We start from the raw sequence: 26,770 nt of genomic DNA, 5'->3' as shown, positions 1-26,770 counted from the left end.
TGGCTTGCCTTGAATAATACTGTTGATGATGTTTACATAGGGAAAAGTACTGGATTGCTCACTAGACCACAAATAGTGGTCTGTACTTCAGTTATTTGGAGAGATAATAGCAAGTTTTTAATTATTTATAACACTTGCTTAGAACACTGAGAACTTGAAGAAACCATAGAAATTATCTTCTTCAGCCTCTTTTGTCTTTTTCCCCCAGATAAAGTAACTTGTGCTGAGAGATGTCAAAGAGCGCTTCTAAGGGTGACTATACTAGGCTCCCAGGACTAGATTTCCCAGACTTTGCCTTTTTTCTCTATTCGTGTAACTGTAGTGACATAACTGAAATTCACAAATAGTCAAATCCTTAATTTTAGCAGGAATTCAGCCTTCTCTCTTTTGTTGTAATTCTTTATTAGTGAAAAAATATAAATGAAATACTATAAATGAAATACAGTTTATATTGTAGTCTAGAATTATAATCAATTGTATATAGTATATATATAGTTATACATCATATTATTATAACTATTAATCATAGACTAATTAAAATTTTTAATTGAATAATATATATGGTAGATTGCCCCTCACTTGTTTAATGTTACTTTCTCTGCTCTCCCATGTAAAACCCAGCATGGCGATTACTGCAATATTAACCTCCTCCAATATCATTAATGGGGCTGATTTAAACTAAAGTGAACAAATTGGACATTAAAATGCATAATAAAAATCATACATATCACTTCTCAGCCTTTTGGCTAAGATCAAGTGTAGCATCTGTTATCAGTTTAATATCTGATATATCCTCTATCTGAGGATGATATGTTAAATGGATTTTTGGAGTGGGGAGTTGGAATAGGAGCTTGCTCTGTCTACTCCACACATTGATTTGGTATTGTAGTACTTCCAGGAGTGGTGCCCCCCCCTCAGGGAAAAAAAATCATGTACAGAAGCAAAAGAAAACCTTGCTAAATAATTAAGCACTTTTTCTGCTTGAGGTTTTCATGCATCTGCATGTAGGAAGAAATTGCTCTTTCTGTTTTTTTTTTTTTTTTTTTTCTTTTTAATGGCTGCACCTGTGTCATTTGGAAGTTCCTGGGCTAAGGGACAAATTGGAGCTGCAGTTGCAGGCCTATCCCACAACCATGACAGCACTGGTTTCAAGCTACATCTGTGACCTATGTTGCAGCTTACAGGAATGCCAGATCTTTAACCCACCGAGTCAGGCCAGGGATTAAACCACATCCTCACAGAGACACTGTTGTGCCCTTAGACCCCTGAATGACAATGGCAACTTCAGAAATTGCTCTTATATTATGTTTTTGAAAAATAGACTGGTTATATTTCAGGGCCTACACATTTCAGAACATTCCATTTATTCTGAATTCCTCTTTTGTCTGTTCTTTATAAATAGTCTGTTTCTTTGTAATTCCTACTCAACTTTATGTTTAAGGTAATATTATGTCTTATTTACCTTTGACCTTCTAGTACCTAGCTCATGGTTGACTGTAAATAAATATCTGTCCAACTGAACTGATAAGGGGAGAAAACAAAAACCAAGAGTTAATAACAACATTTTTCCAGCACTATTTCAATGAAAAAAATTTTTTGTGTGAAAATTTATACAGAAATTGGTTTTTTTTAGCAGATTAATTTTGATTTGACTTTTAACACTGAAATATATAATAATCAAGAGATAGTAATGTTTTGAGTTTTAAGAATTAGAGATTAGATTGTTACTTGAAACAGGTGTATTAAAAGAAGATAGCTAAAATAGAAGAAATAATTTGGGAGTGATAGAATTCTCTCTTTTAACCAATATCAGGCACTGTCCCAGGTAATGAAGATACAAAAAGTATTCCAAGTCTCTATCTTCCCTAAGGGGAAGACAGAATGTGGACATACACAGGCTATCAGGTGAAAGTGCTGGGGTGAAAAACAATGGAGTAAAGGATGGAGGAAGGGTGCTCTATTCATAGAGTGGTCACAAAGACTGCTCTGAGGAAGTGATACTCAAATCAGCTAAAAATGTGATAAGTTATTTTGGAGGTAGCACATACAGTTAAGTTGTTGACCTCTTATTTTTGTGAGTCTGGGATAACCGAATATTTAAAAAAAGTAGATCTTTTAGAGTTCATTTCTATTTGTTACATGTCTTTCCATTTCAAAGACAAGGAAAACAAGGCCCAGTTTGGATAAACACTGCTCAGATCATATAGCTTTTGGTGACTTGTTACTAGAACCTGGTTTCAGTCTCAAGGCCAATGATCTTTCCACAATACCAAACTCTCCTCCATCAGTTTATGTATGGGAAACCTCCTGAAGCTATACAATTTTGGTCTGAGGGAATGTATGGGATAAGGGAGGAACAAGGTCATTACTCTGTAGGGATAATGAGAAGAAATTATATTATGGGCCAGTTCTGTGTATTTGAGCCTTAGTTGTGTTTCATTACCACAAGGTGGTAGAGCACATTCTTTTTTCAGTCTATATGTGTTCCTAGATCTGAAGTGGGTATCTTGTAGACAGTATATATATATCTTGTTTTTGTATCCATTCAGCAAGTCTGTGTCTTCGGTTGCAGCAGTTAATCCATTTACATTTTAGGCAGTTATCACTAATACATTCTTATTGCATTTTGTTAATTGTTTTGGATTTGTTTTGTAGGTCTTTTTTCTTCTCTTCCTCTTTTGTTCCCATTTTAATGTGGTTTGATGACTATCTTTTTTTTTTCTTTTTTTTTCAGAGCCATACCCATGGAATATGGAGGTTTCCAGGCTAGGGGTCGAATTGGAGCTGTAGCTGCTGGCCTGTACCATAGCCATAGTAACGCTAGATCTGAGCTGCATCTGTGACCTACACCATAGTTCATGGCAACACGGGATTCTTAACCCACTGAACAAGGGCAGGAATTGAACCTTCATCCTCATGGATACTAGTCAGATTCGTTTATGCTGAGCCACGATGGGAACTCCTGATGACTATCTTTAGTGCTGTGTTTGAATTGCTTTTTCTTTTCTATATGTGCATCTATTGTAGATTTTTGGTTTGTGGTTACCATGAGGTTTTGATACTGCAGTCTCTATATACACACAAGATTGTTTTAAGTTGCTGGTCTCTTACTTTCTAATGCATTTCCAATATCTTGCATTCGTACTCTCCTCGTCTCATGATTTTTGGTTTTGATATCAAATGTGTGTGTAGTTGATCTCCTACCTTTACTGTATGTTTGCCTTTATCAGTGAGCTTTTCCATTTGTAATTTTCTTGTTTCTAGTAGTGGCCTTTTCCACCTAGAGAAATTCCTTTAGCATTTGTTGTAAAGCTGGTTTGGTGGTCCTGAATTCTTTTAGCTTTATCTTGTCCATAAAGCTTTTTATTTCTCCATTGAATCTGAACTCTAGGGCCTTGCTTGGTAGAGTGTTCTTGGCTGTAGATTTTTCCTTTCCTCACTTTAAATATATTGTGCTAATCCTTTCTGGCCCAGAGAGTTTCTGCTGAAAAATCAGCTGATAATCTTACGGGGATTCCATCATATGTTATTTGTTACTTTCCCCCTTGTTCCTTTTAATATTTTCTCTTTGTCTTTAATTTTGGTCAATTTGATTACTGTATGTCTCTGCATGCTGGAAATTCTCTCAGGAGATAGGGTCTCCTTATGATAAATGTGGAACTTTCCAAATGTGGCTTTTGGTAGTTTTTTCTTTTTTTTTAATCTATATCTTGTCACTCAAAATGTAGGCATTTTCGGAGTTCCTATCATGGCGCAGTGTTTAATGAATCTGACTAGGAACCATGAGCTTATGGGTTTGATCCCTGGCCTTGCTCAGTGGGTTAAGGATCCAGCATTGCCGTGAGCTGTGGTGTGGGTCGCAGATGTGGCTTGGATCCTGCTTTGCTATGGCTCTGGCGTAGGCCGGTGACTACATCTCTGATTAGACCCCTAGCCTGGGAACCTCCATTTGCCATGGGAGCAGCCCTAGAAAAGGCAAAAAGACAAAAAAAATAAATAAATAAGTGGGCATTTTCTTTGTGTCTAGCACTTGTTACTCAGCTCTTCCTCTCTTCAGGGGAAATGGAAAACAGTTTGATATCCTTTTCTAAATTCATGGAGTTACCATTGACCTTCTATCCTCTTAAAACTGTACAGAATCTATAGTTCACTGACCCTCATGAATATTCATGCCCCTCAGGACTTTGGGATTTGAAGAATGGCAGCTTGCTGGGTTGAACGATTAGAAATGAATGCATGCAGATAATATTCAGATGCTTGGTGGAGTTCAGTGATGTTTATAAAAGTTGAGACTTGTTCTAATTATTGTTTGGCCTAGATGGAAAAGAGAATGTGTATATATATATATGTGTGTGTGTGTGTGTGTGTGTGTGTATTATACTGATTTTTGATTAAAAAGAAGCTTTAAACATTCTCAGACTTACTTGTTTTCATGGACTCTTTTGTTAAAATAGAATATAACCTTTATAGCTCTCATCTGGGCTATACCAATAAATCTTAATTAGTGAAGTGGATATAAAGATTCCTTCAAGTGTGAAATGCTGGATTAACAAACGTATGTGGTTTTTATAATCTTTATCAGATTATAGATGATCTGAGGTGAAAAGTTTTAGGTTGAGTAATGTTATTTCTACTCACTTAAGGAAGTCTAGATAGTTTGTATTTTAGTTGTTTACCAAACCGTGAATATTCTAAACTGCTATTTTATTATGTTCTAATGTTAGAGAAAGATAAAAAAAATTATTTGAGACACTATGTGACAGATTTTGATGATAGGGAGTAAGTAGTGTATTGTGTCAAAAACCAGCTTTTAGATGAAAATCAGCATGGTGAGACTAATGACGTTCTCTATTTTTCATTGAGAAAGCTCATTTGCTCCATGGGAGAGCATCTTTATATCCTTAAATAGCATGCATGTGTAGAAATAAATGAGAAGAAAACGTTCTTTGAAAAATGAGTCATGTTGGCAGCAAATATTATTTGGATTTTGCTTTAACACTAATCTAATAAATGCCATCCTAAGGCTATGTTGGTAATTTACCTGATGGTTATGTTTTAGTACTCTTGCTAATTAGGAATTGGATAAATAAAATGGGGAAATATATCTATATTCTACATATGTCTGTGACTATATTTTATGACATCCTACAAATACTAAGGTTTCTTGGTGTAGCATATACTGTGGTTGACCTATTTGGTTATAACAATTTCAGGAATGTTTGGGAACATCTCTTTTCTTCTCAGTGGTTAAGGAGAACCACAACTAAATCAAAGAGGCTGAGAGAAGAAAGGAAGACAAGTGTCTGTTTATAGACTTTGTTATATTAACCTTCTTATATACTATTTCTGGGTCTCTCAATTTCTTCTCATGACTTAAGTTACCATCTGGTGTCATTTGCTTATTCCAGTATGACTTTGTTTTTACAAAGCTCTTCTGTGCTACTATTGTCAAATACATTACATTTCTATATGTTATTGGCCCAACAGTACAGTTATATACATACTGTCTTATGCAATTGATTTTTAAATCAGTTCAGTGAAAAAAACATACAATTAAAGTATCTTTTATAGGAGTTCCCGTTGTGGCGCAGTGGTTAACGAATCCGACTAGGAACCATGAGGCTGCGGGTTAGGTCCCTGCCCTTGCTCAGTGGGTTAACGATCTGACGTTGCCATGAGCTGTGGTGTAGGTTGCAGACGCGGCTCGGATCCCGCGTTGCTGTGGCTCTGGTGTAGGCCATTGACTCCAGCTCTGATTCGACCCCTAGCCTGGGAACCTCCATATGCCGTGGGAGCAGCCCAAAGAAATAGCAAAAAGACAAAAAAAAAAAAAAAAAAAAAAGTATCTTTTATAATTACCAACAAAATGGATTTTACTGGCGCTATTTTTTTTCCAGTGCGGATTCAAATTACTGTCAGATATCCTTGTTTTTAGTTTAAATAATTGCCCTTAATATTTCTTGTAAGACGTGTCTGCTAGCAACAGATTCTCAGTTTTTGTTGACCTGTGGTGATTTCTTTCTCCTTTCCTCTGGTACTCCTATGTATATGTTGGTGTGTTTAATGGTTTCCCACCTTTTTCTGAGACTTTATTCATTTTTCTTCCTTCTTTTTGCCCTCTGCTTTACCGATTGCATAATCTCTATCAATCTATCTTCAAGTTTTCTGATCCTTCTGCCAGCTCAAATCTACTGAGCATTTTTCATTTTTGGTTATTACACTTTTCAACTCCAGAATTTCCATTTTTTTGGCTTTATAATTTCTGTCCCTTTGTTGATATTCTCTATTTAGTGAACTTATCATTATATGTTCTTTTACTTCTTTAAGAATGGTTTCCTTTAGATCTTTGAACATATTTATAATATTTATGTCTTTGCCAAGTCCAACACCTGGGTCCCTTCAAATACAGTTTCTATTTCCTGCTTTCCCTTCCTTGTGTATGGGTTTCTGTTTCCTTTGAATATCTCATATATCTTTTATATATGTGCTGACAACTCTGCATAATGATGCTTTTCACCTGTAGCCTTCTTGTTGTTGTTTGCTTCTTTATTTGTTTAATGCTTTGTTTGGACTAGTTCAGCGAGATCTATTTCCCCTGAGATGGGCAGCCTGTGATGTCTCCTCTAGGAGGGCACAGCTTTAGGCACTGTCTTTCTTCCTAATTATCAGGGGGTGGTTGTGGGTTTAGCTAACCTCTCTTTGACTTCTTCTATTCATATCATACACTTCTGTAGTTTCCAGTAGCTGAAACAGTTTTGAGAGGCAGAGTTGTTGGTGAATGGGTACAGTCCCTTTTTCAAATGCCATAACCTCCTACTGTTCTTACTGAGTTTCCATAGAGTTTGTTGGATGAATGCTTCTTAATTATTATAAGTCCCTTGGCCAATATCCAAAGACTTTGGATAATTTCTTTTGTTAACTTTGACTGGCTTAATAGATATCTTTCCAGGAGAAAGGTTTCACTGAGTTGTTCACAGCATCAATCCAGAAGTCCTGCCTCTTGCAATTAAATTGTACAACCAGTTAGCAGAGCTAAAGCAAGGAAAAGAACAAATACTTAAACAACAAGGGGTTATATTTTCAATAATTGAAAACAACCTGCCTTATTTTTAAAATCATGTATTACTTATTAAATAATTTTCCAATTAATTACCCTACTAAAGCACAGAGAGATAGGCTTGTAAATTATTAACATTCCTGTTTTATAAATGACAGAAGTGTAAGTATTGGGGGTACGTGACTTGACTAAGGATAAAAGTTAGTAATTGGCCTAAAGGAAACTCAGACCAGACATTACTTGGGACTAGTTTATTAAGTGCTTAGATTACACTGTTCATATGAGATCATAGCTAGTTATATTTGACTAGCTAATACTCTACTGGGTTACTCTACTTAAACCTTAAGTCCTTAGAGAATCAACTCTATTTTTAATTCCTTACTCATTTGGGTACTTTATCTTTTTATTTTGAGAAAAACATCCAGACAAAAATCCTCTCTTCGTATATTTTCTCTTTTCCTTGGGAAGTGGTTTTCCTGGCAGTGTTGCCTTGGCCACTAGAAGCTGAGGGCTCAACATGAGGCTGGATCTGTACCTGTAGCAACAGTATTTCCAACATATGCTACACCATGGAGTGTGCTGGGGCCAACAGAGGCAGAAGTCCAGTGAAGATTGGGATCTGAGTCCCAGAACTACCAGTTTATTCCCAAAAGTCAAAGACCTAAGAATATTTTCTCCATGCTATTACAAGTAACATCAATTAAAAGAAAGACCTTTTCCCCAATCACTGCAATAATTATTTCTATTTTTATGCATTATTGTCTTATTCTTGTCCATGTGCAACTGACCTTACCTTATTGAAATCTTAATTTTTAAAAAACATTGTGCCATAACCATTTCTTTTAGATCTATAGGGGTTATAGATCAGACCCTATTTTTCAGGCTGGAGTTAGAAATGTAAAAAACCCCCAAAAAACAAAACTAAAACAAAGTAACAACAACAAAAAAACCCAAACATTGCTCACTATTTAAAAGAAGGAAACAGTTTACTTTGCAAAGTATATATAATATATTTTAGAGATTCATTTTTGTGCTTAGTAGAAATCATCAATCCAATTGTTTCATTTTCATATAAGAGGAAACAGAAGCTCAGGGAACTTCCCTAAAGAGAAAAGTGGCCAGTGGCAACATGAGGAAATCGGTTTTTCTGAGCCTTGTGTTTTTTTTGTTTAGTTTTGTTTTTTGATTTACATTTTAAACAATACACTTTATATTAACAGATCATCAAGAAAAAAACTAAAAAAGTTTAATTGAATCATTTTCTCCCACAATTGGCATGGAGCTCAAATAATGACTTTGAAGCTTTAAACATGAACTCAGTGAAAACCTGTTTTGCACACAGTAAGAATATGAAGATGATTTCTCTTTCCTGGAAATTTTAGGTTGTCTGGGACACAAACAAAAGGGCTGCCAGGTCGCCCAAAGCACATGCAGAAGCATGCCAAGGCAGGCTTCTGATTGGACCCAGCCTTCTGGGTCTCTGTGGGCCTCATTAATTTGATGTGCTTTGCTTCTGTGACAATAGAACACTTGCCTAGTCAATTACTTGCACCTGCATTTCTCAGCTTGTCACACTCCTCCACTCCTTTAGGATCTGGAAATAACTGGAAACGAAAAGCCTTGTGGAAAGGAGACACCTCTAGATTTGTTTTCCTTTTGCACCCAATAAAATGCTGTACATTTCCCTTAAATAAGTAAGGGTAAACATTCATTTAACATTAAAAAAATTTTTTTAATAGAAATTTTTGGGAATATCCAAGTATTCAGAGCAGGTAAACTCTTTGGTATAATTTATGCTTATCTCTTTCTTTGGTTTTTAATTTTTTTTTTCTTTTTTGGCTCTTCTTTGTTTCCACAAATAAAGGTAAAGCAACGTAGTTTTTCTCTGCCTAAAAGCACTAGACCAGTAAATACTGCCAATTTCAACATTTAAAAATAGCTGTTGTTTAGAATAGTTTTATTCCAGACTGACATTATTATTTATATATTTCTTTTTATTAAAATGCAAATGATATCCCCTTAACTTTGCATGTGGGGAAAGGATTATAGTGGAAATATGCACTAGGGAAAACTGGATTTTCTATTCTAATGTTATTATACTGGAAAGTCAGAATCTCAAATATTTCCTTCAGTCTTAGAAAGGATTTGAGTATCCTTATGTAAGCATTGAATTTGGCTCTATTTTAGTAAAACACAATTTCCCTGTGAAAAAGTAAAGAATCTGCTGTTAACTTGGTTTTTCTAGTCACATTCTTTCTATTTAAAACTTAGCATTTCCCTTTTAAATCTATTATTTCTTTCTGTTCTAACATTTCATAAGTTCAATTTCTCTACTTGTGTTCTTAATTCCATTCTTTTTCATCTCCTTGAATTTGCATAATAGATATTTATTGAGATCAAATTAAGTAAACACTCACAGAAACAATATTTAAAGTTAAAATTATTTCCTTCTAGGAGTTCCTGTTGTGATGCAGTGGTTAACAAATCCGACTAGGATCCGTGAGGTTGCGGGTTCGGTCCCTGGCCTTGCTCATTGGGTTAAGGATCTGGTGTTGCCGTGAACTGTGGTGTAGGTTTCAGACGCGGCTCCGATCCTGTGTTGCTGTGGCTGTGGTTTAGGCCTGCGGCTACAGCTCCGATTCGACCCCTAGCCTGGGAACCTCCATATGCCGTGGGAAGTGGCCCTAGAAAAGGCAAAAAGACAAAAAAAAAAAATTGTTTCCTTCCGTTTACAGACAAGGGACTGATCTTGAACAGGTTAAGTAAAAGTGTAAAGTGTTATGAAGAGTGATTGAGTTGAGACTCAAAAAAGCTTCAGCTTCTGTCCATGGTGCTAATTCTAGTTCTTTCATCATTTCTCTCCATTTTATTCTTTCCCCTAACTTCTGAGCATGTACCTGTGTCTTCTTCCAGAAATTATTCTCTTGGTCCTACTCTTTGAGTCTGTCTTCTTTCTTCATTTATTTATTTATTTGTTTATTTTTCTTTCTTCTCTTAATTGTTCAACATCTTGAAAGAATAGTCTACACATACAGGCTCCACTTCTTTACTTCTGTGTCCACTCCTCAATCCACTACCACTTAGTTTTTGCCCTTACTACTGTAAAAACCTCCTTTCATTAAAGTGAAAAATTAAGTGTTAAATCATATAACTTTTTACATGATTTAATTGGCTTTGTTAAGCACTTCATCAAGTGAGAGCATCCCATATAGCAACTAGAAGGGTATGCCCATGTAACTTTCCTTTAAAATATTTTAAACTTAAACGTAAGTGCATAGGTCTTAAGTGTACGGTTTTATTAATTTTTATACATTTATATAACACTTAGATTAAGTTATAAAATATTTGCAGCACTCCAGATGCTCCTTATGTTCCTTGACAGTCTTACTTTTACTTTCATTCACATGCTCCCCCTCTTCTGACTTCTCTCACTACAGATTAAATTTAGCCTTCCTATAAGTGGAATCATATGGCTGTGCCCATTTGTATCTAATTTTGTTCACTCAGCATTATGTCCATGTGTCCCCTCTTCTGACTTCTCTCACCACAGATTAAATTTAGCCTTGTCTTGAATTTCCTATAAATGGAATGGGTGGCTGTGCCCATTTGTATCTAGTTTTGTTCCCTCAACACTATGTCTAGATGTTACATTGTGTTACATCCTGAACTAGTTCATTCTTTTAAATATTTAAGTAGTGTTCAAGGCATCAATAAGTCGCAGATTACTTACGCTTTCTCCTCTGGGTGGATATAAGGGTTATTTTCACTTGTTATTGTGAGTAAAGTGGCTATGAGCAATCTTGTACATGAGTTTTGTGGACATAAGCACTTGTGTCCTGTGGATATATACATAGGAGGGGAATTGCCTCATAGACTAGGTGTTTATTAAGTTTAGGAGATAGTGCCAAATCGTTTTCAAAGGTGATTTTACCAACATTAAACCCCCATCAGCAATGTAAGAATGTTCTAGCTCTTGACCATCAACTCCATCAACTCCATCTTCTACTAGATGGTATTGTTTTTTTTAAAGTTGTTTTTTCCAATGTTCCTTGCTACTGTATAGAAATATAACTGATTTTTAAAAAAAGCTTTATTGATATACAATTCACATACCGTGTAATTTACCCATTTGAAGTGTATTATTCAGTGGCTTTTAGTATATTCAGAGTTATGAAACTATCAACATAACCAATTTTAGAACATTTTCATCACTTCAAAGGAAATGCCATACTCTTTAGCCATCAGGCCCATGTCCCCATTCTCCCTCTCCACCTACTTCCAGCCCTAGTAATCACTAACTTTCTTTTTTTTTAATTTTTAAAATTTTTTTGTCTTTTTTTCTTCTTAGGGCCACACCCGTGACATATGGAAGTTCCCAGGCTAGGGGTCTAATCGGAGCTGTAGCCACCGGCCTATGCCACAGCCACAGCAACGCCAGATCTGAGCCGGGTTTGTGACCTACACCACAGCTCACGGCAACACTGGATCCTTAATCCACTGAGCCAGGCCAGGGATCGAACCCACAACCTCATGGTTCCTAGTCAGATTCGTTTCCACTGCGCCATAATGGGAATTCCTAATTTACTTTCTATCTCTATAGATATATGTATTTTGACCATTTAATATGAACAGAATCATTTACTATGTGATTCTTTATAAATGGCTTCTTTTGTTTAGCATTTTTTCAAGGTTCATATATGCTGTAACATGTCAGTACCTTGTTCTTTTAGATGTCAAATACTATTCCATTTTATGGATAGACCAAATTTTATTTATTCACTCATTTAGTTGATAAACATTGGATTTCAGCTCACTTTTTGGAGGTTGATTCATTTTAGTTTCTTTGGTTTCTTAGTCCTCTGATGTATTTTAACAAGCCATGAGTTTGTAGCTTACATGGCTTATTTATGTTGTTCAGAAAAGAGTGATATTACCTGGTGATGTTCTGTATCCAAACCAGAAGTGAAACTCTCCCTAGGATTTTGAGATACTTCTAATTTTTTCCATCACAGTAGTCTTTTGAAATGTGAAGTGTTTTTATGCCTGTTTCATAGATGAGGAAATATACACTGTGTGAAGTTCAGTGAATTATCCAGGGCTGGACAGTCAGTGAGTATAGTTTTCATTTAAAACCAAATCTTTTTCGGAGTTCCCGTCATGGTGCAGTGGTAAATGAATCCGACTAAGAACCATGGGGTTACAGGTTCAATCCGTGGCCTTGCTCAGTGGGTTAAGGATCTGGTGTTGCCGTGAGCTGTGATGTGGGTCACAGACGTGGCTCGGATCCTGCGTTGCTGTGGCTCTGGTGTAGGCCGGTGGCTACAGCTCCAATCAGACCCCTAGCCTGGGAACCTCCATATGCCGCGGGAAGCGGCCCTAGAAAAAAGGCAAAAAGAAAAATAACTAAATAACTAAATAAAACCAAATATTTCTATTTTTTACTTTTCAGATTAAATTTTTTTCATATTATTATCTTTATTCTTTTAAAAATTAATTTTTTATTGACGTATAGTTGATTAACAATGTTGTGTTAGTTTCAGGTATATAAACAATAAAACCAAGTCTTTTTTACTCCACATCCACTGCTTTTCCCATTCAATATGTTTTTGGGGGCCTAGAGAGGGGTAAGAATAAATCACACTTCGGAATGGAGAGACTCTTGCTTGTTGTTGGATGGTCAGGTGTGGTATTATCAGGAAGGTGGAGTTTAAACTGGTCAATGTTCAAGTAAATTGCAAAGCATTCGATGAATTTTTCTGTTTAGAATCTTTTGTTTTGTTTTGTTTTGTTTTTTTTGTTTTTTTGGTCTTTTTGTCTTTTCTAGGGCCATGCCTGCGGCATATGGAGGTTCCCAGGCTAGGGGTCTAATCAGAGCTGTAGCCTCCGGCCTATGCCACAGCCACAGCAATGCCAGATCTGAGCTGCATCTACGACCTACACCACAGCTCACAGCAACGCTGGATCCTTAACCCACTGAGTGAGGCCAGGGATCCAACCCTCAACCTCATGGTTTCTAGTTGAATATGTTAACCTCTGAGCCATGACGGGAACTCCTAGAATCTTGATTTTGATCCTAATGATGCTGCTTTTCTTCGGCAGCTGTATGCTTAGATTTCAGAGCTTTTTCCAGTTGGGTGAAGAGCAGCTGTGCTGGACCGCTTTCATCCCAGAACCTGCTCTTTGATGTGGCTCGTTAGCCTGTTAGCAGCTGGCTTAGCCGAAGTTTTGAAGAACCTACAGTTCTCAGCTAAGGTTGCTGGGACCAGAGAGAGAATGTTCAGCCACTGATACCAGAAGTACAAGTTAACTCCTGTTCTGAGGAAGAACTCAGCTCTAGACAGTATAGATGTTGTGAAGGTCTGGAAGAATAGGTGTGTGAAACCCTCCAAATTTTATATTTAACACCATTATATTATTTTTCTTTAATAGGTTTTTGTCAGAGAAAACTTTACCTCTGTCTATACATTTTAGACATTGTAAGGGGTTATTCTTTTTACTTCCTCAAAAGCACCTATTTTCTCTTATCCCTGGGCCTTTGCATATGCTGTTTTGAAGAATCTTTGCTTCCCTATCCATGACCCCCATTGCCTGAGTATTTCCTCCTATTCATCCTCAGTGTTTGTCTTGGATGTTACTTTTTCCAGGAAGCCCTCCTAACCACCCCAGGTTGTGGTAGCTGCCTCCCATCCCTTTTGCACACTCCTGTACTGCTCCAGATTTTCCATATTTCCCTTTTGAACACATTCATTTTACTCATATGCCTTTTACATTCTGGTTTAGTTCTTTATCTCCATCACTAACACAGATGCTTGGGATGGTGGACGTTTTGCCTTATTTTGCTTATAGCCCCAGAAGCCAGTCCAGGGCTTGGCATGAGAAATTTAGTGAACATTTGTTAAATAAATAAAGAATTGCTAATCTCTCAACTTGTGCTTACCAAAATTGTCAATAATGACACCTTAATTTGTTGATGTCAAAGGACAACTGGTTGTTGGTAAATGGAATATTTAACACTGTTTTCCCTTTGGACCAAGTCTTTTCAGTTTCAGTGCTATCAGCTGTCAAGGACGGAGATCAGCAAAGAACTAGACAAACTTCTTGTTTCCCTTGGTGCATGGAGACATATTCTGTAAAGACAGCTACTGATTTCTACCATTCAACTGGAAAAGCCAGCACTAATTGCTTTAGGAATTTTGTCCATGAATACTTCCTGTTAATTTCCCAGACACAAGACCAGCTGCTTCCCCTTTCTCAACAAAAAATTAGAGAGATGGAAATGAACATACTCATAATTTTTTTTCTTTAGAAAAGCATTATTTACTTGAGTTGGGGCGATGAAGACTAAGAAGCAGAATACAAAAAAGTTTTCAAAGGATTTTAAACTATTACATATATAAATAAGAATATAGTTCAAAATAAAAAATGTATTTACTTGATGGAAACATTACTATTCCTATTTTAAACATATTTACTATCTTTTCAGGGTTTGGTAAACTTGCAAGATTGCTTGTCATTTTACTTAATTAGTGGCTATGGGAAGAATCCTAATCACTTCCAAAAATCTTCCCCCCTCTTTCATTTCTGATTCACCCCCCCCCCCCGCATTTCTCACAAGCATCTGAAGGTTGAATTAGAAATGTTAGTGTTGGGATGGAACAGAGATTTGGAAAACTGCACAGCCAAGGATCCAAATTGTCTAAGATTATGTATGGGTGTCTATAGGCTTATTTGATGCTATAAGAAGAGTGTTTTGTTTTTACTTGACCATTGCAGGGGTATGTTTTAGGTACATTAGAGAACGATTCATAGGGCCAAGCAGTGAGAAACATTTGGATATTTGGTTTATGGGTAGGGTCTTTTTTATTTGTTGGGGTTTATTTCCTAATTCAGAAGAAATGAAGTACCATTTTGTTTCCCATCTCACAAAGTAAACTAAATGTCATAATTTTGTTAATGTGTAGTGTTGATAGGCTGGAGTTAATGAGAGCTAATTCTTGCCCATACATCTATCAGTTAGGTCACATTGGTAGCTTAAAATTGGCTACAGTGGGAATATTTACACCATAGAAATTGGCAAATGCTACAAAATGGGAACTTCTCTCCCCTCAAAGAGCAGGTGGTTTATCATTCATCAGTACCCCATTGCATAAGTAGCCAACTGTCTTCAAAAATATTTTCTTAACTGTGTGTTCATATCCCTTCCTTTGAGGAAGCACTCTTTCTTAATCAACATGATACTGGTTTGGTTGTCAGTCCCAAAGCCCCCACCCCTTTAATTATACAAGTGGGTTATGGTTTATCTGTTTGGGGAACATATATTTGGGTATGTTTTCATTGTCTTTAGGAGATGTTATTTAACTACTTTTCCTTATAATTTCTATGAAGTTTGAGAGATTCAAAGACTATGCATGGCCCCTCACATCTCCCCATAATCATCCTCAGTGATATTTTAAATTGATAATTCATTCAGTGAGTTTTATGGGCATAGAGTTGTGAAGGTTGATTCCTTGGACACATGTTGATAATAGCTGTTGATGATATAAAGTTCTGATGTTACCTCTCCTTGGAGATTCATGCCTTTGTAATTTTTCCTTCTTAGAAACTTTGTTATATTTGCTATACTATCTGTAGAAAAACTTGATAGTTTGAGGCTCACCTTTATTTTGTATACATTTGAAACTATTAGGAATAATGATTAAGGATACTAATTCCATTTTTTTTATTATTATTATTATTTTTTTTTTTTTGCCATTTCTTGGGCTGCTCCCACGGCATATGGAGATTCCCAGGCTAGGGGTCCAGTTGGAGCTGTAGCCACCGGCCTACGCCAGAGCCACAGCAACGCGGGATCCGAGCCGCGTCTGCAACCTACACCACAGCTCACGGCAATGCCGGATCGTTAACCCATGAGCAAGGGCAGGGACCGAACCCGCAACCTCATGGTTCCTAGTCGGATTCGTTAACCACTGCGCCACGACGGGAACTCCCTAATTCCATTTTTAAATGTCTCTTGTTGTGTAACGCAAAAAGTTTTCCCCTCATATCAATTTTAAATTTTTTTCTGCCTAAGCTATGTACCTCTGTTAAAGTTACATTGGTCATATCACATAATAATTATTGGTACCTAGAACAACAAATAAGTTAAGCAGAACATATATATCTTATTTTGAAAACATTTCAACACAGTAAAAATATAATTCCCCCTCATTTTGAGGGCAATATTAGATTGCTGTGAGATCTCCTTAGATGTTGTTTGAGGAAAATGTTTTGTTTTTGGAGTCTTATGACAGACTCAGGATTTTTTTTTTCCTTTTTGGCTGCACCTGGGGCATATGGAAGTTCCTGGGCCAGGGTCCAAATCCAAGCTGGAGCCATGACCTAAGCTACAGCCGGATTCTTAACTCACTGTGCCAGGCCAGGGAACAAACTGGTGCTGCCACAGAGACAACACTGGATCATTAACCCACTGCACCATAGTTGGAACTCCTTCAGGATTTTTTTAAAGTCTGGAAAATATTTACTTTTTAAAGATTTTTCTGTTTATGTTCTCGAGTTTTATTCTAAAATTAATTTACATGAGACTATGTTTATCTTTAAAATGAATTCATCTCTTAAAAAAATCCTATTCCCTATGCAGAAGACATTTAAATCTATAATTTCAGGCATATACAGAAAAAAGTTATCTCTGAAGTTTTTGTTGGTTGAAACTCATAGTCTTGAAAGTTAAAGCAAATAGCTTTACTTTTATGCATTCATGTTCTAGTAATCCACATCAAGACAACATGAAAATTTTATTGACCAAACTACTTCCAGTTGTATTATTTTAACCAAATTATGAATGATTATCAATAGTATGGATCTGTTTATTTTAGCAGAGTTCTGTTTATTGATTTTTAATTAGATATTAAAAATACCTATTTAAATTTCATGTATTTTCTCCTTATCACTAGTTTTTAAAATAATTTATTCATGATGTGATTTCATGTAGTTTTCTTTGTGTTTATCTGCATGAATTTCATTGAGCTTCCTGTATGTTTGTTTTTTTTTCCTTTTTCTTTTAGAGCTGCACCCATGACATATGGAGGTTCCCAGGTTAGGGCTTGAGTCAGAGTTACAGCTGCTGGCCTACACCACAGCCACAGCAATGCCAGATCCGAGCTGGGTTTTCCACCTATACCACAGCTCATGGCAATGCTGGATCCTTAACCCACTGAGCGGGGGGCCAAGTATTGAACCTCCATCCTCATGGTTCCTAGCCAGGTTTGTTAACCACTGAGCCATGAAGGGAACTCCGTGTATGTTTGTATTTTTATTAGATCTGAAACAGTTTTATCAGTTAGGACTTTAAGTATTTTTCTGCTCCTTTCCTTTTTCTGGAAGTCCCCTCATACTTGTAATGTACTTCTCAATTTTGTCCAAGAGATTGCTGTGACTGTTCCCCTTTTTAGCCCTTTTCTTTCTCAACTTCATTTGTCCTTTCATCAAAGTGACTGTATTTTTTCTTTGTAGCTCTTGTATGATAATTTATCATCTCATTATTTTTAGATTCTGTTTCTACTGGAAAACTTGTTTCTATTTCCCAGGCCTGTGTGTTAACTATCTAGAAAGTGCTTCCAGGCAGAAAGCTGAGGTGATTGTGTGGCTTACCTGTTTCTAATATCCTTCCAGGGATTACATTTCTTTACTATTTCCTAATTCTGAAAAGAGTGGTTTCATATATTTTGTTCACTTTTCTAGTTATTTATCGTGAGGTGGTTAACTAAGCCTACAGTTGTGGATAGTACAACTGCTGGCAATTATCTTTCAATTTTATTATCTTTAGAATGTTTGTTTCTTTTTGTGTTATAGAAAAATAGTAATGAAAGTAAAATCTGAAGTTTGGTTGAGTTGGGAGTTAAGAATCCACTAAAAACAGACAAGCAATTACATATGATATTCTGAAGACCTCCCTCATCATTTGCTACCTGGATTTGAACTTTGCTACAGCCCCGTCATTCTCCTTAGCACTTCTTTTTGGGTTGCTGGCTTATCACACCTCTTTCTCATTTATCAAAGACTCTGTTAACTTTCTCTATACTGTTTTTCTTGCCTGATTTCAGCAAGATCAGATTTCACTTTCACTTCCAAAACTACCTGGGGTTGTCTGTAATGGTCTTAGCTCTTAAGCTCTTCCCCTCACCTTGGTTATTGCTGCAGTAGGTACCTAAGAATACTGGACTCAGATGAACAAGACTAAAATGTGCATCCTGACGTCACCCTAGCTGTATGACTGTGTGGGAAACTTACACAACGTCTCTGAACTTATTTGTGGAATCTAAAGTGAGAATATACCCTCTTCTTAATTCGCAGATGTGACAACGCTAAGGCACAAATATATTGTTCAAAGTATGTTGTTATCTTTGTACTTACTCATATAACAGGGTCCCCAGTAATTTTGTTTTTACCATCTGTTCTTCATTAAAAAATTATCTTCTGATGTATCACACGTGACTTACACATTGTTGCTTGCCCCTTAAAATTGGTTTAAAAAATTTCACTGGAAGACACTGAGTGGGATGTCAACTCTGTGACTCATTTGGAGCTAAGTTACACTTTTCTGTCTCTGCAACAGATTCTCACACATGTCGTAAGCTTGTTTCAGTGGTGGGCTTTCAAGAGCACAAAGGTTCTAAAATTGAGGACCATTAATTTATATCAAGTCTGTATTATAAAGATTTTCTTTAAAATTAGTTGTTTGGGATTTAGAACTTGTTTCCCAAGAGACATGTTATTCTAGGTTGCAGTTAGAGAAGCCCACAAAACGTTCTTCTCCACACTTTCTTCTATAGGAATCTACTGAAACTAATATTCGTGTCAGAGATGTTTGAGCTCTGAAGATTAAAGGCAGTTTTAGCCTAAACACCTAGACCAGGGTTATCTCTGATAGATGTGATTTCTGAGGTCTGATTCACTTGTAAGTCATTCATTTTTAGCAGTTCATCATGTTAGCTGACAAATATTTTTCAGATCTTAGCTCCTGCATTCAGAACAAGGAAATGGGGTTCTTTTTGTTGCATTCTACATGTATGTTGAAAATTGAAGATCTTTTATGGGATAGTCAGTGAGGCAAGGGACTTTGCCACTGATGAGATTTCATGGTTTATTTCTTCAGTTTCATAATGTATGGAATATATGCTATGGAGTGAATGTTTGTGTCCCCCTCCATCCATATGTTGAAACCATAATTTCCAATGTGATAGTATTTGGAGGTGGGGTCTTTGGGAAATGATTAAAGTTGGATCAGGTCATCAATGTGGGGCCCTTATGATAGGATTAGTGCCCCTATAAGAAGAGGAGGAGTCATGAACTCTCTCTGCCATGTTGAGGATACATTCAGAGGCAGCCATTTGCAAACTAGGAAGAGTGTCCTTATCAGACATCAACTCTGTGGGAACTCTCGATCTTGTTATCTAGATAGTCTGAGAACTCTTAATCTTGGACTATCTAGCCTTTAGAACTGTGATAAATGCCTGTGGTTTAAACCATCCAGTCTATGGTATTTCGTTATATGAGCTGAGCTAAGATAATGTAAATGTTATGTTGTACATACCTTGCAATGCATTAAGCATGGTTGAATAATTTAGTGAACTTGTATGATATGCTCACCTCCCTCAACAACACCCCATTGTTTTTTCCTATAACTTCATTCTCTCCTCCTCATTCACTTATATTATCTAAATCAAGAAAAGTAAAGCAGTACTAATTTTGCTGTGTTCTACTGCTCTTTTTGGACTTTTTTTTTTTAGGGCTGGAGGTATGGCATATGGAAGTTCCCAGGCTAGGGGTTGAATCAGAGCTATCTATAGCTGCTGGCCCACACCACAGCCACAGCAATGCCAGAACTGAGCCTCATCTGTGCCCTTGCTACAGCTCAGGGCAAGGCTGGATCCTTTACCCACTGAGCAATGCCAGCGATCAAACCCGCATCCTCATGGATACTAGTCAGGCTCGTTTCCACTGAGCCACAACGAGAATACCTGGACTGTTTTTCACAGCAGGGTGCTTGCTTTTGAAAACTGGAACTTCACATCATTGCATTTTATTTTCCATATCCACACATTTGAAAAGGGAAAAAATGCTTCTCTTGGCATACTGAAACTTTCTTGGGTCAAAAAAGAGTAACTTGGAGTGAGTCTGCCTTGATGACTATGGGGAATTGGTCAGAGGGATAACTGAAACACTTACTAAGCTTAAGATGTCACTCATGGGGACTTGATAGTGATGTTGGTTATCACCAACAGTTTAGCAGCATCAGTTAGGATTTGGCTGGTAATTGTGGAATCACAGTGATGTGTGCAACAAAGAGTAGAGTAAAAACAACTCTACTGTCACATTGGTGGAGCCCCTGTAGCTTTGCTTTTGTACCATTTTGTATTCCTCCTCCTCCAGTAATGATTCCTCCTTAATTCTCAGAAAGTATAAAAGTCAATTTAAGTGAAACAGGAAAAGTTATTTTACTAACTCAAGTCATTAGTGAAATAGAATTCTTCCATGAGATACATTTAAAATCATTTAAAAAATACTACCTGCCCCACTCCTTATTTTTGGATATTCTTATTCTTCCTGGTATCCTTGCTATGAGGGAGAGGCCTGGTGACCAAGTGACCTTCATCCTGTGGGGCTTCTCCTTTGGCATATGAGATAATTCAGGATGGAAGTAACATGGAAACAAGTGGGAGAAGAAATTTGGGAATGGGGAGTGGAGACTGAAACATGGACAGATGTTCTTGTTCCTTTAGTGTCCTTTGAGGATGAGATGCAGCCTGGCAGCTCCAGAGAACAAGTTATATCCATAAACCAGGAGGGAGAGAGATGTGTGTCTCCCTAACTTTATTTCCCTTTTGTTAATCTTAAGTTTTTGTTAAATATTTGTTTGACTAATTCTGTTTTGTGACATTCATGCTTACTGGCACATTGAAAACAAAACAAAACAAACCCAAAGTTCTTATGTAATCATCTGGGAAGAGCTTTAGAAAAAAAAAATAGTGTATTTTGTGGTTTAGCAATGCTGATAAAAGTGATTGTTGGGATATTCCCGGGGGAGGGTAAATCTGTGTGCTTGGAGATTCACAGTGATTCATCTCTCCATAGATGATCTTCCTCCATAGCTGCCTTGGAGGTCTATCTTAATTTTGTTAAGGGACATAACTTTTACTTATATGCGCTCTATTTGGAAGATAATAGTAACTCAAGACATAAACATACTTACTCCCTATCCCCCTTCTAGATTTTAAATTTTTTTGAGTCATTTTATAAAGTAACAGGTTTATATTAGGAGTAGTCAATAAGAATACAACTGAGATGACCAAGAAGACAAGTCCCAAAGTGCTGTAATATCCTATAAAATATGGAAATAACTCTCACTATTGCAAGCTTTACTTTTAGAACCCAACATTATAAAGAGAACTGATGGCTTCATTTAACTTTTGTTTCTACAAGGTTTTGGAAGCTTGCTAGAATTCCTTAGTTCACATGAGCCTTTTATTTTTGCTTCTTCTCTGAACCTAAGAGTCCTAAATTGCTGTTTTTTGTTTCTTAACCTCAGCTTCAAGGTCATTGATATCTGGTACAAAAGTGGATCTGCTACTGTTGTCTTGCTGATAAGATTTTTTTGCTATTTTCAGTTTTCCTTCTCTGATAACCAATCATTTATCTAATCCCATGCCTCCCCAACTCCTGTTTTCTAGATCAAGGGTGATAATTTGGTCTATGAAAATGTGCTGTGGCTATTCCTTATTCTTTTAGAGTAACTTGTTCTGACATGGAGTTTATGCCATTTGAAATATTATTAAAAGCATGTACAGATGTTTTTAATACATTATAGTATTTGGGGAATTTTTGCCCAAGTTAATATCTTGACAAAACCCTTCAAGAATAGAACACAAATGAAAGATTAGAATCTAGAGCCAGTAAAGATTGCTTCTGTGTTAAGGACTGTGTACAAATAAGAATAGTTTGATATCAACTATATAGTGCTGTAACTCACCAAATTAATAAATAAAAAGAGAAGACATGTATGATCATCTCTTAATATCTGAAGAAGCATTTGAGGTAATTCATTTTCCATTTCTTCTTTTTTATTAAAGTATAGTTGATTTACAGTGTTGTGCCAATTTCTGCTGTGTAGCAAGGTGACTTAGTCATACATGTATATACGTTTTTAAATATTATTTTCCAACATAGTCTATCCATAGTCTATAGTTCCCTGTGCTATACAGTAGGGCCTTATTATTTATCCTTTCTAAATTTAATAGTTTGCATCTACCAATTCATCTTCCATTCTTGATAAGAAACTCTTGATACAATGATTGCAATATCCTTAATGTACTAAAAGTATAATTTTTGTCCCATATTTAAAAAAAGAAAAGCAGGAGTTCCCGTCGTGGTGCAGTGGTTAACGAATCCGACTAGGAACCATGAGGTTGTGGGTTCAATCCCTGCCCTTGCTCAGTGGGTTAAGGATCCGGCGTTGCCGTGAGCTGTGGTGTAGGTGGCAGACGCGGCTCAGATCCTGTGTTGCTGTGGCTCTGGCATAGGCTGGTGGCTACAACTCCAATTAGACCCCTAGCCTGGGAACCTCCATATGCTGCAGGATCAGCCCTAGGAAAGGCAAAAAGAAGAAAAGAAAAAAAAAAGCATCTAGAACATCTGGAAACCATTCCTTTACATTTAGGAACAAGAGAAAGATGTTCATTATAATGTCATTCTTTAATGAAGTCCAGCTAATACAATAAGATTAGAGGGAAAAAATGGGTATAAAATTTATGACAAGTTAGAATATTTGCAGGTAATATGATTTTATGTATTAAAAACCCAAATGGGTTATCTGAAAATCTCTTATAACAATAAGAAAATTCAGTGTAGTGGCTACTACATTAGAAGAAAATAGTAACTGCCTTACTATAAGATAAAAAAATGTAATTGAAGGGAAGCATCTGTTAACCACAGTCACAAAGGGATTAAACACCTAGGAATAAACTTACTAATAAATATTGAGAATTTAGGTGAATGAAATTTTAGAATACTGTTGAATTCCCAAGAAGACTTAAATAGAAAGGTATTTTCTCTTCTTAGTATGTAAACTCGAAATCATTATGATGTTTATTCTCTCCCATAAATCTATATGTTTAAAATTCTCCTCAATGATTATATTAAGATATTTTTATGTGAACGTTGCAAACTATTCTAACTTTTTTATGCTAAAATAAACTGACAATAGTTAGTCCTACAGGATATTGAACGTATTATGGTAACATGGTAATTTAAATGGTGCTGAGACAACTGCATAGCCATCTGGAAGAAAATAAAATTGGCTCCCATCCTAATTTCATATGGGGCAAGGATTTTCATGTAAAAAATTAATCCATAAAAATATTAGGCAAAAATGTAGCAAAAAAATTAAAAGATTTCAAATAATCCTTTGTAAATGTCATATCAACCCCATAAACCATATATGAATTTTCCCATAAATTTGACTAAAATAACATTTGCATGACTGAAATAACCATAAATAAAATGAAAATAACAAGAAGTTTAGAAAAAATATTGATAACACTTATCAAAGGTAAAAAGAAAATTTCCTTAATTTATAAAGACTTTTTATTCATTAGTAAGTCATTATAATCCAAGAGAAATAAGAGCAAAGGTCATGAATAGATAGTTCACAAAAAGAAATTACAAATGACTCAAACTTAAGAGAACATGTGTATTTTCAACAGAGGATAAAGATAAAACTACAGTGAGTTAGGTGGAAATGCTATTATTAGATTGGCAAAGATGAAAAAATTTGATAATGCAAACTTGTATTTTGTGTGATATGGGTGAATGATAGAACTAATATTAATTAACATTTTCAAGTGCTTATGTTGTGTTAGGTACTGTTCTGAGTTTTATATGTGTTTATTAACCAGTTCCTCGCAATAATTCTATAAAGCAAGTACAGTTATTATTACTATTTTCAGATGATGAAATTGAGATCTAGAAAGAACTAACTAACTTGCCTAGTCATGAAGAAAGTAAGTGGCAGAAGTTGAAATTGAACCCAGGAGACCTGACTAAAATATATGCACGTAGCTATACTCAGCTGTTGTTTGTCCTCCAAATGATCTGTAATAAAAATTGCAAATATAGTCATTTTAACCTTGAAATTCTGTAAGTGTTTTATCCTGCACATGCACTCAGACAGGTACCAAATGATGAATCCACATAGATATTAAAGGCAGCCTGGTGATAGCAGTAGCTGGGAACCAAAAATTCAGTAGGAACTGGTTATATACACAATGGTGCAGACGTAAGATGGAATCCTAGCCAGTTGAAAGCAAAATGAGGAAGTTTTTCAATTTCCTCATCTGTCATATGCTACTATTTGTATAAAAAGACATATAGATCTATAATTTATGTGTGCTGTCATATTAGAATACCCCCAGAAGGATGCATAAGAAATTGGTAATTGTAGCTGCTTAGGGAGGGAAATAGGGGATACTCATGGGGAGATTTACTTGTTTTTTCCTTTTCCACTATAGTTTATTACAGGATATTGAATATAGCTCCTTGTGCTATACAATAGGACCTTGTTTTTTATCCACTTATTATATAATAGTTTGCATCTGTTAGTCACAAACTCCCAATCCATCGCTTCCCAACCCCCTCTCCTTTGGTAACACAAGTATTTCTCTATGTCTGTGAGTCTGTTTCTGTTTCATAGATAAGTTCATTTGTGTCATATTTTAGATTCTGTATATGGGTATTTGTCTTTCTCTTTCTGACTTGTTTCACTAAGTATGATAATCTCTAGGTCCATCCAGGTAGCCACAAATGGTATTATTCTATTCCTTTTTATCACTGAGTAATATTCCATGGTATGTATATGCCACATCTTCTTTATCTATTCATATGTTGGTGGACATTTAGTTGTTTCCATGTCTTGGCTATTGCAAACAGTGCTGAGATGAACATTGAGGTACATGTATCTTTTTAAATTAGTTTTTTTCTGGATAGATGCCCAGGAGTAGGATTGCCAATCATATGGCAGCTCTTTTTTAAATTTTTTGAGAAACCTCCATACTATTTTCCATAGTGGCTACACCAATTTAATTTCCACCAACAGTTTAGGAGGGTTCCCTTGTTTCTACACCATCTCCAGCACCTGTTATTTGTAGACTTAAAAAATTATTTTTAAATTTTGTAATTTTTGGCCATACCCACAACATGTGGAAGTTTCCAGGCCAGGGATTGAATCTGTGCCTCAACAGTGTCCTGAGTTGCCACAGAGACAAGGCTGGAACCTTAACCTGCTGTGCTACAGCAGGAACTCCATAGACTTTTTAATGCTGGCCATCTGACCAGAGTGAAATGGTACCTCATTGTAGTTTTGATGTGCATTTCTCAAGTAATTAATGAAGCTGAGCATCTTTTCATGTGCCACATATGATCAATATATGTTTGGAGGAAGACTTAATTTTCCTTGTGTAGCCTTTGATAGTATTTAAGTTTTGCGCTATGTGAATATATTATCCATTCAAAACTGAAGTATGTACACTGATTATTTCTTATATGATTTTTTAGAAATGTCTTCATTAATATTCTGAAATGTTATCTGTAGCGAGGGGGAGGGCATGCACTCTTTTGGGAAGGGATGCTTCTAATAACAGTAGGTGTGATGGGAATGAGTTGTGTTGGGGATGGTGTTGAGGAATATCAGAAGTAGTTATCTGTTGAACTGGGCTGCTCCTCTGCTTGCAGAAACATTTTCTGTATCCTTATAAGAGATGCTGAGGTGCTGTTGCGGATCACCCTCCCTGTTTTTACCTTTCCCCACTGACCACATAAATGCGAGATGCTTGAGGTGTCTGTATAGCTGGACCATTATATTTGACCATTCTGGAGATGTGTCCAAGCATTGTCTCTGCCTGATTCTGTATTTGGTCATTCACTGGTTTGTTCTCATAGCCCAGAATCTTTGTTACCTTTTTCTTCAACACGATGGTCCCCAGATACTTAGAGATAACCTGAATCTGAGTGTTTATTCTATAAGGAAGGACATCTAAGGCCAGAGTGGTAAAGAGATTTGCTTTCTCAAAGCTTCTTTCTTGCCCAGTGATTGTGACTGCTTACCTATAGACTCGCTATTCCCAGAGTTTCTGGTCTGCCTCCTTCCTGGATGGCTTTGCTCTGTTAGCTGGGAGCTCCCCATCATTTTAGGCAGAGATTTTATGGTATAGAGATATGTGGACTTCATGAGAAATTAAGATACAACTATTGATGATGCCATTAAATATTTTTTCGTTCAGACTAAGTTGGCTCCAGGCACTTTCTTTGTGTCTGTGTTTGTTACCGTTGAACAATGAAGAGCAGCAGAGGTGTTCTGGAGAAAGAGATTCCCTTTGTCACTTTGTCATAAATGTCTCCACTGTGGTTATTTTAGTGTGTTCTTAAAAACCATTCTGAGCTATAACAACATGGGATTAAACATTGGCATTGGTTAAATAATTTGCAAAGGTGTTCATTTCTAGGTATATGAAGAGATTCTGAGTAGCATGATTCTTCTTGGTATTTAGGGCAACAGAGCTCACTCATTGCCTTTAAAAATTCACAGTTGACTCATGAATTAATTAAATTTCTAAAATAGTCAACTCATTATTTTTAAGTTAACTTTAGATGATTGATAATGATTAA

At 36.3% G+C, this 26,770-nt stretch overlaps 1 protein-coding gene and 1 non-coding gene across 2 annotated transcripts in view; both read left to right on the top strand.

Annotated features, from left to right (window-relative positions):
- The window catches only part of LOC146402748 (uncharacterized), a 432,710-nt gene that overhangs the window by 47,026 nt on the left and 358,914 nt on the right, over positions 1–26,770 (top strand). The window lies entirely within an intron of this gene.
- LOC146402750 (U2 spliceosomal RNA) lies at positions 727–914 on the top strand. The gene has a single exon (XR_014808706.1). It is a non-coding gene; the product is annotated as a U2 spliceosomal RNA (small nuclear RNA).

Source organism: Sus scrofa, chromosome 6 (genome assembly GCF_054392235.1).
Source record: "Sus scrofa isolate SSC_HxYL_T2T_F1_AM1 chromosome 6, Sscrofa_HxYL_maternal_Yorkshire_Landrace_v2.0, whole genome shotgun sequence".
In the NCBI taxonomy this organism is placed as follows: Eukaryota; Metazoa; Chordata; class Mammalia; order Artiodactyla; family Suidae; genus Sus; species Sus scrofa.
Note: the sequence above shows the minus strand (reverse complement) of the source record. Positions and strands in the feature narration are given on the sequence as shown.